This window comes from Ambystoma mexicanum, chromosome 6q, assembly GCF_040938575.1.
Source record: "Ambystoma mexicanum isolate Mex_15411 chromosome 6q, UKY_AmexF1_1, whole genome shotgun sequence".
NCBI classification, from domain to species: Eukaryota; Metazoa; Chordata; class Amphibia; order Caudata; family Ambystomatidae; genus Ambystoma; species Ambystoma mexicanum.
The window spans coordinates 1,196,339,238-1,196,356,092 of record NC_090937.1 but is presented as its reverse complement, the minus strand read 5'-3'; the positions used below and the strand labels follow the sequence as shown (position 1 = coordinate 1,196,356,092).

The 16,855-nt window shown below is 45.1% G+C and overlaps 1 protein-coding gene across 3 annotated transcripts in view; it reads right to left on the bottom strand.

Moving 5' to 3' along the window:
• The window catches only part of ARAP2 (ArfGAP with RhoGAP domain, ankyrin repeat and PH domain 2), a 1,740,202-nt gene that overhangs the window by 915,490 nt on the left and 807,857 nt on the right, over positions 1-16,855 (bottom strand). The window lies entirely within an intron of this gene.

The window sequence follows — 16,855 nt, the reverse complement described above, 5'->3', positions numbered from 1 at the left end:
GAAGATAACTGTGTTTCATGAACACAAATTAATTATGTGCATTTAATTTATTAACTTTCTTGATGGGTATTAAAGGAATAGCTTTCAAAAACAAAATATGACTAAATGCAAATCTTGTTCAGGCAACATAAACTGGTCCAGAAGTGGCACATTATGCTCAATAGTTTGCTTTTAACTTGTCTCACAATTGTGTCACATTGAGAAGAGTATATGTTGAATGCCTATGTTGTGATTGATGTTGAGCTGCTGGTGTGGGTAAAGGTGAGTAAAGAGTAGCCCTGCAGAGGTACAGGCCAATGTTGTCCAGGGGGTTAAGGTAAAGAGGACTGTCCTGTTTCCTTATACCTTCAAGGGTTTGGTAAACAGAGAAGATTGAGGAGTGAGAGCAAACAGTTGTAGATTGAATAGTATTGAATCTGCAAAACCTTCTGTTTTTCCCTAAAACCTGGAAGACGAAAAGCAGCTCATACATTCTGAAAGTAAATCATGTGCATGGGCACAAACAATAAAACACTACATTACAAGGAGAGCACTCACATTATCAGAACTGATTGCTGAGGATTGCCAGATGGTAAATACTAGCTAAATACTCAGCTCATGGCAATTAACTTCACACACTTCCATTTTTTTAAAAGTGCGATATTATATGGACATTCACAATGTATTCTACCTGCATTTAAGTAATGTAATAGTAGGTTCTATTATTTCCCACGTTATGGTTAAGATAGAAGGATGAAGGGTTGACACAACTCTGATTGTATTCAAACTTGCAACACACAGTCTGGCACAGCATCTGAGATACGCGCTGACTCATTGGGCGGTCCTCCAGGACCTGGATGTCACATATACATTTGCCTGAGATGAATGTAAGTTATGGCTTGATGTCACCATACATTTGCCTGAGATCATTTTTGGTGATAGCTTGGTGTTGGGTGTGGGGGTGTTATGCTGGCTCAAGAAACAGTGTGCCCATGAAACCTCCTCAGTAAAAGGATATTGGCTTAGCTTTATATAGAAGCATTTACTTAAAGAGAATTTAATGTGGGAACCATGCTTAGAAATACGAACCTTAATGACAAAAATTACTGGAAAAAGGCAAGTGAAGGCACCATTACATTGATTTCCTTGCAGAAAACTGATTTAGATGTGACAACCAATGTATGTGTGACAAGATCATTGTGTTTGACACTGCCTGTGCCAATAGAATGTTAATATAACACCATTTCAAGACAAGATACTGGGCTGCAGTACTCTTCCGCAAATGGTGTACCTACTTGAGACATATTAAAATCTTAGCATGACCTCTTAGGGCTATTCCTGTAGGTTATGAACCTAAACCCTGAAATAATGTCCAAGAGGTGGGAAACGTAGAAATACATGTGTAGTTTCCTTAACTTATGCTTTGCCACATGATTAAACTACCACCATTTCCAGGATGGCACACTGGAGCAAATGAAATAAGATAGGATGACGGAATGGCCATTGGAGGAATGACAGCCAAAAGGACAGCAGTGAAGAAGTTTCACCCATAGTGATAACACTCTGGATCGTGAAACCAAAAGGATGAATTTCAGAACTCTAACTCTGCTCTAATTTTGAATTTTTCAGCATCTATGTTTAGTACATTTGCCAGAGACAAATATCAGCACTTAGAAATGTCTATGGTAATAATTTGGAGTAGTACACAAGTATAGCAACATAACATACCATAACATATACCATAGAATAACATGAGAATGCTAGACCGTCACAGAATACAGAAGGACAGACATCTGGCTCTTCTCTCTCTTCGTACACTGTCTGTCGCATATAAATCTACTGCTTTTCTTTCCTCCAGCAGATTAATGTCTGGATAGACCTAGTCTGGGCACAGTTCAAGACTCAACAGACAAGCCTAGGTACTCTGAAAATTGCGACAGTGTTGATTTGGCATAGTATAAATGCATGAGAACTAAACAGAACATTCTGCAGTTACATTTAGTTACAATGTATATTATGACCCAGGCATATTTTACAAACTATTCTTTAAGTGGGTCAAAAATGTTGTGTTTGCACCACATGCACATGTAAGTTTAGGAACTTGAAAACATATGCAAAAGATGTCCTCCTCGAAATTCTAATCAATCATGTTACTAAATATACTGATTTCAAGTATTGTAATGGGTGTCAGTGTTCTGATCATAACTTAAATCTACAGACAACTAAACAGATCCGTTTTTCCTATGCTACTAATCAGTAGAAACATGTTAATCTGTGGAAAGTAGCATGATTCTCCTATAAAAGAAAGTGCAAAGCCACATGTGCAAAGGTATTGGTTAGATTGGTTTGTCAGTTCTTTAACATCAGTCTCACACACAAAACAATAGATTAATGGTTCCATTGAATGCATATATTTCCATATTTTCCCAAACACTGGGAAGACATTGGGTCAACGCCATGCTTTCTGCTTCTGAAGTCATCTGAAATTGTTGTGTAGTGCTTGTTTATGTTTTCATGTCATCTGTCTGTCCCCAGGTCCGGCTGCACCATCCAACATTCGCCTACCCAGTCCTCTGCTCTCCACTCAGTCTCTCCTCTTATAGCTTCCTTATGCTTTGCCACCAACTAAAGCCTTTACCCTTTCCAGGATCACCTTTTTTTTACCATGAATGTGACTCCATCTAGTCTTCTACCACTTTTCTCTACAACCATATTCCCTTACATTCAAGTCCGGCCTCTTTTGAAGTCTACTCTCCAGTTGAATATTCAATACAATCCCCATCTTTAATGTTTCTCACAACCTCCTTCCTGTTCTCCTCCATGACTTCCTTTGTTGTATTTACTCAGACATTCTCACTCTGTTCTGTTTCATACTCTTAGATGTTCCCTCTTCCTCTTTCTCCAATATCTCCTCCAACCTCCTACATGAGCCTCCTCCTCATGTCTACTTCCCTCCTCCTTGATGTTCCCTCCCTCTCCCTCTGAAATATATCCTCCAACATTCTCTTTCTTCACTCCCTTCACCTTCTTTATCTGCCTCATTCCTACTTCCTCTATGATGTTTCTCCCAACCTCTCAGGTAATGCTCCCTCCACATGCTCTCTCCTTCTCGATCCAACCAAATCTCTCCACAATCCTTTCAAAACCTCTTTTTTTCTGCCTCAACTGTCTCCTTTCTCAATCTTCAGCGCATGCTAATCAACCCCTTCCACACATGCCAAACAGCCTGTTCCTCTAATAGGGTCTAGGGTCTAAAAGGGGCTATCCTCTCCCATTGGCTGAGCACCCCTGCATTTGCTTATTGTGTGTTGACAGGACGGTAGCGGTGGTTCTTTTTCTGTATCAAATTGCCCTTATTGTAATGAATCTCTGCCCTGGTGATCGGCGATGCAGCCCACCATCTTCAATGTCATATGCATATTCTGAATGCTACAGGATGGATGGCTTTCACACTGTTTCTCCTGCTCTCGCTCATTGACAGCTGTCCTTTGTGGTCTGCACCACATGCCTTCAGCATGCCCCTGAGTTCATTTGTTCTCAAAAGACTGTCTGATATTTCCATCAATGTTGGCAGCCACAAAGCCAAACCAACATATAATATTACATGTCTCGGCACATTTAAGGTATATGAGAACCCCTTAAAGGTGCGAGGGAATTAATGGTGTGCTCTTGTGACAGTTCATTGCCTTAGTTCCATGTTACAGTGGGGGTCTGGGGATCCCCTGCGCACATCCTGTTGTCCCAACAACAAACAGAAGGTGGCAGTACACAGCCTAGGGACCACCACCTCCAAAACCCCAGGCACAGGCATTTGTCTTTGTCACAGCACACTTCGATAAATGGGGCTCTCATTTTTGAGTGGAAACTCTGAGTCCTTTAAGGCAGAATTAAAAAGACATTTGTTGATAAAGAGAGATTTTAGTTGGATAATGAACAGAGAGCAATGGTCTCTAGTTTAACCCTCCATAAATGTGTACTTTATTCTGAAAACATTACCTTTCAGCAAGAACTACAGTGGATGGAAAAAGAATAATCAGGTCAGATCATGTTTTACTTGAATGAGTATTAATAGATTTTACATTACCACCAGGGTGGCCAAATGGTCAGGCTTGCAGGATGCAGAATAATCCTGCACACATATATGTTATTTAATGGTGTGTAATTAGCAAAATGACATATATAAATCCAATTAAGAAAAAGTCTCAGGATTTAAACAATGCAGGACAGGTCTAGTATTACTGAGTCTCGTGGCAGAACCATTGATGTACATCTTCCAACACTTTGGGCCTCATTACGAGGTTGGAGGTAAGGGATTACCAGCACCGGTAAGGTAATCCCTTACCTCCATATTCCGAGGTCCCTTAGCGGGTCCCGCAATGGGCACCTGGTCTATTAGCGCGACCGTTATTAGTTCCATCCCCATTCCCATTGAGCCCTGTTGGGGCTCAAATGGGAATGGTGAATGGTTCTCGGAATGGGGACTTACGGGGTCCTCCAAGGTTGGAATGACCCGGTAAATCCCTATTTCGAGGACCCGGACGCGGAATGCGGTAAGGGGGTAGCCATGGTGCTAATGGCACCATGGCTACATCCAACCTCGTAATGAGGACCCTTGTAACTAATGCACTGAAGATTAGAGAGAAGCACAAAGAAAAATGCAATGATCTTAGGGACATTATTATGTATTATGACTACTTTCTAATACCACCTCGAGGTTGAAGAACCCATATGGAAAGAAATGTGTTGCACTATGCTTGTGGACCAAAGTAATATGAGCTATCTAATATAATTGTGCTTATAATCTCGCATTAAGCCCTTTGTTCTAAGGTGGACTTGGATGGTAGTATTTGAGCCTAAGGCCCTCATTCAGAGATCGGAGGTAAGTACCGGTATTTTCTGGCATGGCGTAAAGTACAACACCGCCCTGGCGTCAGACCGCTAATTGCGGCCCATTCCGACCTGGCAGACACGCGCTTTTCAACATTTCGGAAAAGTACAGAACGGCCTGCCGCTAAACGACCCGCAAACCCCCTACCGGCATGCTGCAACACGTAAATAGCAACACCGCCTTGGAAGACTAGCGCCAGTACATAACGGTGACCGTAAATTACAGATACCGTAAATTACGGTCACTGAAAAAAAGGAACCGGAAATTACGTCATCGCACAGGAATGGGAAGGAAAGCGGCGGCCATCTTTAAAAACAAAATCCATTGCCATCCTCATCCGCCAGCACCCTTTGGAGCAAATCAGACATTGGAAAAGGACCAGATGACTACCAACATGCCGAAAGCACCAAAGAAGGAAGCGGACCGCATCCACAAGAGGAGATTCAGCCCAGAGGAACTCCAGGCCATGGTAGACTACCTGGCTGAGCATGCGGATGTCGTTTCCAGCAGCAACATGTGGAGGGAGTCTATCCTTCGCAAAAAGAAGATCTGGGCTGAACTCGCCCAGAGGGTGAGCACCATAGGAAACACCCCCCGCACCCCCAGAGACTGCCGCAAGTGGTGGGATGACCTGCGGGTGTGGGCCCTCCTCTCCAGCAACCGGAGCCAGGGAATCGATTGAGGGCGTGGGGAACATGGAGTGCGGGGCAACGACTTCTGCCGAAGGAGGTGAGTGTTCACAGTGTACACTGCCAATGTCCATTGCATGATTCAAACTGCCCCAAGGGCCATTGAAGACACCTTCTCGTGTTGCCCTCCCCCCATCCAACCCATCCCCCCATCCAACTAATGCAGAGGCAAGTGCCACGCAATAAAGGGCCAAGTGCGAGTACATAACGCACATCAACCATAGTGCATTAACTTGCACATCCCATCATGCACACTGTGCAGCTGGCTCGGCATTTTGCCAGCCAAACTGCACATAACCAGGCCACGATGAGTCACTCCCAAACATGCGTACATGACATACTCATGCACATGTACCACTGCCGTAGCTACACCCAAAAGTCCACAAACTGCGATCGACTGAAATGTGAATGCAGCCATGTATGCAAATAGGACATCTTACAATCACTCATGTTGTCCCTCTCTTCTACCCCCACAGGCACTGACCATGACAGCGCCGACCCACAACCAAGCCAGCCAAGCACCTACAGGGGTAGTGGCAGGGTCAGGCGAAAACCTGCACCAAAAACAACAGCCCCCCCGGCTCCAGAAAGACCACTGGATGCTGCCCCACCACAACCCATTCCAGCATTGGCGCCTGCCACAATGCCAACCCCAACATCGGCGCAGTTGAGCATCTCTGGGGAGGCTGCTGCCACTGGCCCTGACGAGTATGCAGACAGCCCGTCACCCATCTGTGGAGCGTCCGAGGAGGAGGACCAACACACAGTCCACACCCCGGAGCCCTGCATCGTACCCCTGGCCTCATGTAGTGACTGTGGAGATGTACCAACACCTGTCTGTAGTCCTCCAATCGACCTGCAGGTGTATGAGGATGATGTCCCAAGTCCACCGGTGCAGCCCTCAGCCGAGCATGCAGGGGCAAGTGGTTTCACCGATGGTTTCCCATCATTCGGCACACGTCAGGTGAATCAGCTCTCAGACCTCATAACAGAGTTTATAGAGGACAACCGGCAGGCCCGCGTTGAATGGCATGATGGACTGAGGGAAATGCGGCAGACACTCACTAACTGCACCGACCGGTTGTGTGACACTCTAACTGACAGCACAACCCGTCTGTGCCACATCCTTGGCCGCATAGCCAATGCCCTTGAGGCAGGCCATTTGAATACCCAGCCAGAGCAGGCGGACACGGCCGCATCCAGTGAGGCCACACAAGGCAGCCCAGCAAGGCGCACTCGGCGTTCAATGCGGCGCAGGGCCATGCCCCCCCCCTGGGCCAGGGGAGCAAGGAACAATAGTCATTGCTGCCACATGTGGCCTTTAAGTCCTACATGGAACCAGTGCTGTGGAGTTGGGGGGGGATGGGGGTTGAGGGTTCGTTGTGCAGTTGGGGGGAGGGGGGTGATGGTTTGTTGTGCAGTTGGGGGGCGAGGGGGGGCTGCAGTTAATGTTCACAATATTTCCTTCTTCACAATACACTATTGGTGTTGCAAAGTTGAACAGTTGTGGACATTCATCATTGAGCATGTGTATGATGACGACTGACATTGCATGGTGTACAAGTATACACACATCCAGTGCCCTGAGTGCCCATGTCATGCCACCCTCTGCTGACTTGTGTTCTGGACATCTTGTCCGTTCTTTGTATGGCCCATTACACCAGTCCAGCTTCACCAACTCATGTGTGCCTTACGCAAGCCAGGTGACCGCCTCATCTACACGCATGCACGGGTATGGCCAGTGATTTGGTGTACCCTGGGCCTGTGGGGGGGTGCGTCTACAAGATGGTCCATGTACAATGAATGGCATGGTCATCTCGTGGTACAGGCTTCGTTGATGCATGCAGCAGTCCTGATGTTCGATCCATGTGGTGCTGTGTACTGTGTGGATTCGTATTTGTGTGTGATGGATGTAGTCAGTGGCTCATGGTCATCATCCTGCTCTGATCCATACTATGGTGAATTCCAACACTCCTATGGGTGTGCCATGCCGGTGACGTGGTGGGGTATTCCTGCTGCCCTCAGTTCAATCCACTCAAAGGGATGTGTCTCCCATGTGGTGCCATGCTGGGGCAGCCACATTGTGCATATGCAGTGTGTCGATCTATATGCACGTACGGTTGTGGTGGCTGCCAGTGGTTGGTGCATGTGTAGTGGGATTTGGCCTTGTCAGATGGTGGAAATGTAGTGTATTGTGAGTGCCTTATTACATCGATGTGGGACTCTGTACTCATGTGCCGTTGCACTGTTTCTGTGGCGGGTTGGTTGGTGGGGTGAATATCGTACAATGGCTTTATCATTTCCGCCAAGTTGGTTCATGCAGTCACCTACCTCATGCCACCAATGCACTGGCATGACACAGACAACTCACCAGGCAGCCGGGCACGTCATCCTGCATGTCGCACCATGTGGCATGGTAGCGTGGTAATCGGTTGGGCCATTGAGTCATGAGTTGTTCTTTGAAGTTGCGCCCACCCATATGTGGTGTTCTTGGCTGCGTTGCATTCCGTCTGCACGTAGGGGGAGTGGTATTGTTTGCAGTTGCTATCCGCCACCTGAATGCCATGCTGGTCCACCTACGATACGTGGGTGCTGTCAGGGGCACCAATGTCATTTGGCATGCCTTCAGATGCATGGGGGCCAACTTTACTGCTGTGTGTCTCCTGGGTGGTCCATGTTGGGGATTGGTGGGCACTTGTGTGCTTTGGGAGGTGATACGGCATTTTTTTGGTGTCCGTGTAATGAACGGTTGTGACATGCCATGCATGGGCACCACTGTGTCCTGGTAGGTGCCTGTGGCATGGGTGTGGCGCACAGGCTACACTGTCTCTTGTGCCAGGATAGCAGTGTGTATTTGTATGCTGCTCGCTTCTCTCAGTATGTCTCAGGCAAATTATGGTGGTGAGGGTGTCACAGTCAAGGTGGTCAGGGGTGTCTATCTGCTCAGGGGTTTCCTTGAGTGACCGGACATGCTGCGTGGGAATGGGGGCTGCTGGGGTGGTGACGGAGACTGTACTGGTGCTGCATGCAGGGCCTGTCTCCCCCTCCTTCTCCCACTGTGTCTCCTCAATGGGGGGGCCTGGTATTGTTGGTGGGGTTTTTGTGGTTGTGCCCTTGCTGGTTCTATTGGTGTCATCTTGGTGTGGGGGGGGGTGTGATGTGTGGCTGAGTTCCTTTTCTGCTGTGGCAGACTCCATTGCCTCCACCTGTGCTGATTGTGTGCACCTGTGGCTCTGGCACCCATTGCTCAGGGTGCTTTACTCCTTCTCTGAGATGCCTGTATGTACTCCATGCCGGTAAGGTACTTTACGGGCTTGAGGAGGCCGTAATTTACGTGTGCTCCTTACTTGTGATCAGCTCCGGTTTACGCCATGCCACTAATTTCGGCATGGTGGGGCGCGCGCATGACCCAAGACCGATAATTACGGCATCGTACTTTACTGTGCCCTATATAGCGGTCTGGTTGGTCGGAATAGCCCGTAGCGGTCAGTGATACCGGTAATCCTTTACCGGCATCGTTTTTCCCTTACCTCCAACCTCTGAATGACCCCCTAAGTCTTTGTCATTACTGGCTATGTCTGACCCCAGATGTGGGGCTTAATGTTGGCGGCACCCCAGTATGTTGCTAAAGGTGCTTACAGCATCTTTGAGAAATGTTTAAAAAACATTCCCTTTGATGTTTGCACCAACAATTTATGTGGGAGAGAATCTACCTTTGGTCCTGGCTGGAATTCGGACTCAACCCCAGCAGAGGGTACCATCTGACAAGGAAGTGGGGAAGAACTGGATTCTCCATCTCTTACCATTCCTTTAGTAGTAGAGTCTGTACTGCATTTTGGATGGGGAGGATTTCTGGCTCATTATCACTATACTCATCCAACTTGCAGGTGCTGATGATAGGAAGATTGAGTACTTTCTAACGTGCTGTACTGAAAGGTGATCCACCTAAGGGTTACTCGATCTAATCTCTGTTGGCTCAGGAGCCTCTGGGTCCACTGACTCCTTAGCAGACTGCTGATGCTGTTTTAATTCCTGCTCAAGACTGCTGCCACTGCTAAGGCAATATATCTTTTGAAGTTCTATTCATCTTTTGACAAGTAGGAGGGAAGTGGAGGAAAAGTACATGATTGTGTGGGAGATTTGCTGACTGTTTCTCCTTAATGTGGTACCTTTCCCCAGAGCACTTGCCAGTGCTGGTGCCGGGTCAATGTTCTTGGCAGTGGAAAACCAAAACATAGCACTGTTTCTGGTGCTGTGAGGTCTTTTGCCTCACTGAACCTTCCTTGCTGCTGCAACCACTTGTGTGTTGATGGCAAAGGTAGTTAAGAAACACATGGAGACTAGCCTTCCCTCTGCGCTCACCACCTGTGCTGTCTGTGCGTCACTGAGAGTGCCTCTCTTTATTAGTATCATACCATCACGTACATGGCTCTGTATGCCTTAAACTATACCAAACGAATGGGTATTCCCTTCGTCATGCGCATCCGGGAATTAAACATTTAGAAAAAACACAAAAAAGATGCTTCACAGAATTTATAATTTCATCTAATTATATCATATTCAGGACATCAGATTGTAATAAAGAGTGCAATGGGTCAGTGAAGAATAGTCATAAAGGTTACGTACTTTATTTTAAGAAATACATTACAAATACATTCATTACATGACTCTCGAATCTGAAATTTGCATTTATAAAAACACCTATTTCATACACATATATACACATAAGCACATTCTGGAAACATATTCAATGTGCAAAATACGCAGAACTTGTATGTGCAAAATTCGCTTGTGGAAACAATAATCACTACTCATTCCCTGCACCAGTTCTCCTATGTTTTTAACAATCTTCCAAAACCTCTGGAATCTCAATTTTTACAATCGTTATATTTGGCCCAGATGCACTCAGATGCTACATGAAAGAATGTGTTGGTGAACCATTTCTTTTCAAGTAAATCTGCTGGTCAGAGGAGAAGGAGAGAATATATATATATATATATATATATATATATATATCTATATATCTATATATATATATATATATATATATATATATATATATATAGATAGATATATATATATATATATATATACAGCTGAGGTTGGTGACTTGTGCTGCATGCCATTCAGTGGTTATGTTAAAGTAGCTCCACATATTACAATAAGAGGCTAATTTCCAATTCTAAACTATATCTCTGCAGATGATTAAGGTTTATCCTGCAATTACTAGTGGTGGACGGAGACTACTGCCTGTGTGCCTACCAGGAAGAAACATTTAGGTAAATATTCTTAATAATGAAATAAATGGGAACTCATGTGATTGTAGGAAGAGTTGTGAATGGGTAGTCTTGTTAACCAGGTTTTATGTTTGTTTTCACTTTTTTAGAATCTATTCACATTTTTTCCAATGGTTGGCGTATAAAGAGACAAAAGAACAACAAAGAAAAGAAGAGGATACCAAAATATAATAGCTACCTTGCTGATAAAGCACACGTTATGTGTCATTTTCTAAGTCCTGAAGAAGAAGAACATCAGTTCAGGGAGAACTAGATGAAAATGTTGTTGAAACTAAGTGAAAAGGGATATTCAGAAATCAAAAATAGACGATTAGCTATCCATATACTTCTCTAGAATACCTCTAGTTGACTTAAAACTTGAAAAGATTGTGACTTACACTTGAAATTATTGTAAATATTGATATTCAAGTTCCACAACTCTCAGTATCAATGTGGCAGGTATCATTATCCTTGTATCCAGCAGTAATAAGGAACTTGGCATGAATGAAAGATCATGTTTCACTTTCCACAGTTTTTCCAGGGCCAGTCTGACATACTGTGCTTTCTTTTCCATGTGTTTAAGAAATTGCTTCCAGTCCTCACTCATGAGAGCGCGGCCAAGTATCCAGAGATATTCGTCTTGTAATACCAATTCAATCGCGTGTTCTGACATGGATTTCGGGACAACACTTTCCATAACCATTAACAGGTAGTTTTCCATTTTGATCTAAACCACTGCGGACATCCTGCTTTGTAGAAAGCGGATGTCTGGAAAAATAATGTGCCGGATTGTCTCCTCCGGGCTGGTCGGACAGAGTTACATCATTGTCTTGCAGCTCCTGTAGCCTCTTCTCAATTTCGGACAGTGGCCGAAAGGATGATCTGTACATAATCAACAGCTCAGAAAGGTCAAATTCTTCATGAATCAGCCACAGTATGTGACCCTGCCCAGAAAACTCTGAGTTTCAGACACACTCGGCTGAGCTTTGGCCTCAAGGATGTCTCAGACCTTCTGTGCATCAGCAGAAATACCTTCTATCTGGAAAATGCACCCAAAAAAGTTCCCTTGGAGAAATTCGAAATGTTTCTTTGTGTATCGTTGTACCCAATGACTGTAGTCTTTCCAGAACCTTCTCAAGGTGTTCCAAATGTTCTGTTTCTATCTTGGCATATACCATGATATCGCCACTGATAATAATTGCATCCTGTAGGCCAGCCAGAGCACTTCTGACCACATGCTGGAATACCTCTATGGCTGAAACTCAGTCTCTTGTATCTGAACAACCCTTTGTGGGTAGTGAATGTCATTATGTAGCATGGAGAAGGATGTAAAAGCCAGTACTCAAGTCAAGTTTGGAAAGAAATTCTGCTCCTTGCAAATCAGAAACAATATTGTCGATTCTGAGTTTCATATGCCCCTCCCTCCAAATAGCCTTATTTTGTATTCTCAAATCCACAGTAATTCTGACGAGTCAGACTGGTTGTTTTAGTTTGAGGCCCACCACAATTGGGGAGACCAGGGATTAGGGCCTTGCACACTCTCGATGATGTCAAGGGCAACCAGCTTGTCAACCTCCTCCTCATCAACTTTGCCATGCAGGTGCAACAGCACCATTCTGTGTTTCAACATGATAGGATGAATCCTTTCACAAATGTGCAAACCAATGGGTTCCCCTTTCCTGCAGCCAATTCTGGGAAATACTGACTCAAATCGTTGAACAAGGGATGGGACACCAAAAGCAAACTTCACAATTTGAAGTTCTTCAGCTGCAGCACAGCCCATTAGTATAGCTTCACTCACTATATTGACAGAATGTCTGGCATTTAACTTCCTAGACCCGTGGGCAACAGTGGCGTTTGAAAACATTTTAGAGGAATCTCTGTCACCACTCCAAACATGAAAATGGGCAACTGAGTGTGTCAGCAGAGGTTTATTTCTGAGGTTGTAGTTTGACATAGCCCTTACATTGACTGACGCTCTGCTGTCAACCAACACTGGAGTGCATGTGTCCTGAATTTTCACGACACACCTCGGTCGGCATTCTCTATCCACACCTAGTAAATTCGAAATGAAGAAAACATCTCCCTCCTCGTCCTTTATGCCTTTAGGTTCGGCTTTTGAAGAGAACAGATTCACTTGAGCGACTTTCTGGTGCCTCTATGTGAATTGTTGACGTTGTTTGCTTTTTATCTCTGGCACCAGTGGCGTAATTGGGCTCATTTGACAGGACAAACACCTGCATGGGGCAGTGCATAACTACATTGTGGAAAAATACTTGCTGCATCAGATATCTTCTCTGGCTTGTTCACGCCCCGCTTCCCTGCCTGTTTCTTAGCAACCACTTTGAGATCTCCTGAGAAGCCACCTTCTATAAGACCAACCCTTGATTTGAGTCCACTGAGGCTGAACTTGTGATTGGGCTGGGAAAGGACTATGCACATCTGCACTATATGTGCCCACCTCCCACCTCTGCAAACAACGCTTGTCGAACCTATCAGCCAGTATTCTTGAGCACTGACCACCCATGTTCTTGCCTGCCAAACAGTGTTCATCTTCCATTACTGAAATACACCTGGTGTTTTTTCCTGGTGACTAGTTTCACTATCAGGTACAGAGCTCTGCAAACCACAGCTGAAAAGGAAAGAACTATACCAATGTACATACAATGTTTTAACATGAAACAATACTTATCTGTCTGGGTCTGTAAAGATCTGGGAACCTGCATCAGGGTACCGAGAAAAAACGGGAAGATATATTGGAGAGGCGGGGCATTCATTGATCAAATGCTGAAAAAAATAATCATTTTCTCAAACTGGGAGAATGGAATTAACTAGGAAGTTCTATTTTCCAGGTAGATTTGAAAGGATAGTTCCCTCGAAAATGTTGAAATAAAAATGGCAAATGTGAATTTTGTGCGCATTTTGCATGTAAGAAAAAGCGGAATCCCATTATACTGAACAGGGATTTCAGGGGTGTCCCCCACTCTCCATGTGCGATATAATGGGATTTGGGGGCTGCAGCGGTGTCCCTGCTACTGGTGCAGGAGTGTGGATCAATTTAAAGAAAAACAAAAGAGAGAAAAGGACCCAGCGGCAGAAGTCCCGACCCAATTTTGGGCTGGGAAACTTCTGCTGCAGGGACACTGGAACACGGAAGCACGGCAGAGAGGAAGCGATGGAACAGGTAAGTGGGATATCAGGGGTAGGGGGTAGCAGGTACTTTAAACGTGGAACCGGGTGCCCATGTGAGCACCGCCTATTCAGAACGGAACGTCTATTTTGTGTTCCTATTCTTGCTGCTATGTTTTTTGGGGATGCTGGCTTTTCAGCCTCGAACTTTCAATGTAGATCCAGTGGGGCCTCATGTAAGTAAGGACTGTGATGAGGAAGACTAGGCATTAGTGCGATGAAAAAATCCCAGTAAGTAATCAGGCCATCATCGTCTTCTCAAAACATGGTACTTGTTTGTTTAAATTAATATATGTTGTACCTCAATTTGTTTGTAACACATATTGTGCAGTGAAAAACATATGGTGAAATATGTTTGTTTAAAACACAGCATACCAAACAAAGTTACAATCATGAGCTATGTTGTTAGGCAGAAACCTGTGCAGTTCCCTTTGGGAACACTGCAAAAGATTTAGGACTACAGGTGTTAGCAGTAAACCCACTTGGTAGCAGTCTGTACCACCCAGATTTACCTGGTAGCTGTGGCTGAGCAGTCAGACTTCTCTCAAGAAGAGTTAGGCAGTATGCAAAGTTTACACAATAGGCACTCGGACACAATAATACAAGCAAACACTGACCAGAGCATTGGTATCAAAGTATATAATTATTTATTTAAAAACACACTATTTGAAACACTCCAGCACTCTTATTGTAAAACACTCTAAACACAGTTATTATTATAATATATACACCCCTTATTCCTTATCAGATAAGTCTTAGTTAACACCACTTATTTTCATACAGAGGTGAGTGCTTAACTATAGATGGCACTCCAATAAGTTCATGAAGAAGGGAGGGAAAAAGACAGAATATGGGAAGGTACACCACTCTAAGCTTTAGGAACACTATTAGCAAGGCAGAAGAGCAAAAGTCACTTGTGAGCCAAAGTCCATAGGCTGGGCCCACTCTTAGAGAGAGCAGAGCACAAATGCGCCCAAGATCACACAGTTACACTAGGCTTAGAAAGTCTTGCAGAGAGTTCAAAAAGAGTTTAGAGAGGCTCAGAAAAGTTTAGCCAGGGTGTCCCAGGCTAACCCAGGTTCAAAAGCCGGGGGCTAAATCTACCCCATACAGTCGGTGACAAGGGAAGCCGGGCGGGACACGGTACCTTAAGTGGGAAGGATCCTCCAGCGGTGGCAGTTGTTCCTGGCAGCGGGTGCAAATCTCGTCGTCGTCCAGGGGAAGAGAAGATCTCGACTTGGAGGAAAGATGAAGGTCGTTGCACTGCCAGGGAAGAAACAAGCCGCAGAGTTTTCCGGTTAAAGGTATTACCCTTTAATTCGCGGTCGTGGTAAAACGTGGTATCCCGGTTGCCGGGGTGCTTGGCACAGGCAAGGCGGCCACGAGATACGTCGGGAAGGCGAAAAGACAGTGAAACTGGTTATCCCCATCAGTCAAAGGAAGAAGACTCTCCGGCGGGAGATCTCCTCTGTCGTTGGAAAAAGTGGTGAGACGGTCCAGCAGGGCTCCACCGGTGGTGTCGTCGTGGCAGGTCAGCTCAGCTTCTCCCTCGTCGGATTCTTAGGTCCTGTGGCGACTTCTGAAGTTCCAGTCCCCAAAGCCCTGCTTTTATGCAGAAAACCCCCATTCACTCAGCCTAGCTGTCACTCAAACATGCTAAGTGGTGAGCCGGCCGGCTCACCACTTGGGCCAATCAGGACGGAGTACGACTTGAGTTGCCTAGGCAACTCAGTCCAGGGTGCCTAAATCCCCCTCCACACCTCCTAAGTACCCCAGACAGAGTGGCACCACTTTGGAGGGCTTCTGTGGAGAAGCCCGCCAAAAAGTGGAACAAAGGGCTCGACTTGGGTTGGAGTCCCAGAAGAGAACACAAACACCATTTTAGAACCCAGTTTTGGCAAAAAATACCAACCGGAAAATTAATATTAATTAAATAAACCGGCGGTATGTTCGAGGCTATCGTAATTAAATAAATAAAAATAGTAGCCTCGAACAATGGGAAAATCCCATAGAGAAATATTTGCGGTTGAATATAAAAAGTAGTATCCACTGCCACCAGTCAAAACTCGATCAGGGGGGACGGAGACGTGCCCCCTCGACTAACAGACCCCGGGGCAATCGAATTGCCCCAGCCAGTACGTCCACAATATGATGGTTTGTACTGGTTCTGTTCAGAATTTAAGACTAGTAAAGTCAATGGTAACTTTACAGACCCTGGGAGACAGTAGTCAGTTCCAGGGTATGGAGTCTATACTGTGCAGTCACTATGACACCCCTGTGTTACTGCACTGAGGGTGCTGTGTAACACACATCACAAAAAACACATGAAGCCCTATGGAGTAAAAGTCCCCATAGCCCATTACTCAAATCATGTCCAAGAGTGAGGGTAAAAGAGTCTCACTCTTGGCAGGAGAAAAAAATAACCCCCAAAAATCCAGCAAAGCTGCTGGGGGACTCACTAGGTTAGGACATTCAGCCTAAACAGAGAATTCTCCCTAACATATGTCATCTGTGTTTGTTCCACTACTGTAGCTGATTGTAAGTTGGAAATGTAACCTGGACACTGTGTAAGTATTTAGTTGAAGTCGACGAAAGAGCAGAGCTGGTATTTTGTGTTTCACTGAACTGCCAATGGATGTTTGGAGATATCACACAAACAGCACAGGTATATGCAAAATCGAACAACTCAGTTTCTTTAACACATGCCCAGAATTATGTGTGGACATGTTCAGGTATTTCTCTGGGCATTTGCAATATGTCACTAGAAAATTAAATGTTTCAGAAATTAATTAGACCATCACAATTACTGGAAAAATGTTCAGAACATTTTGCAA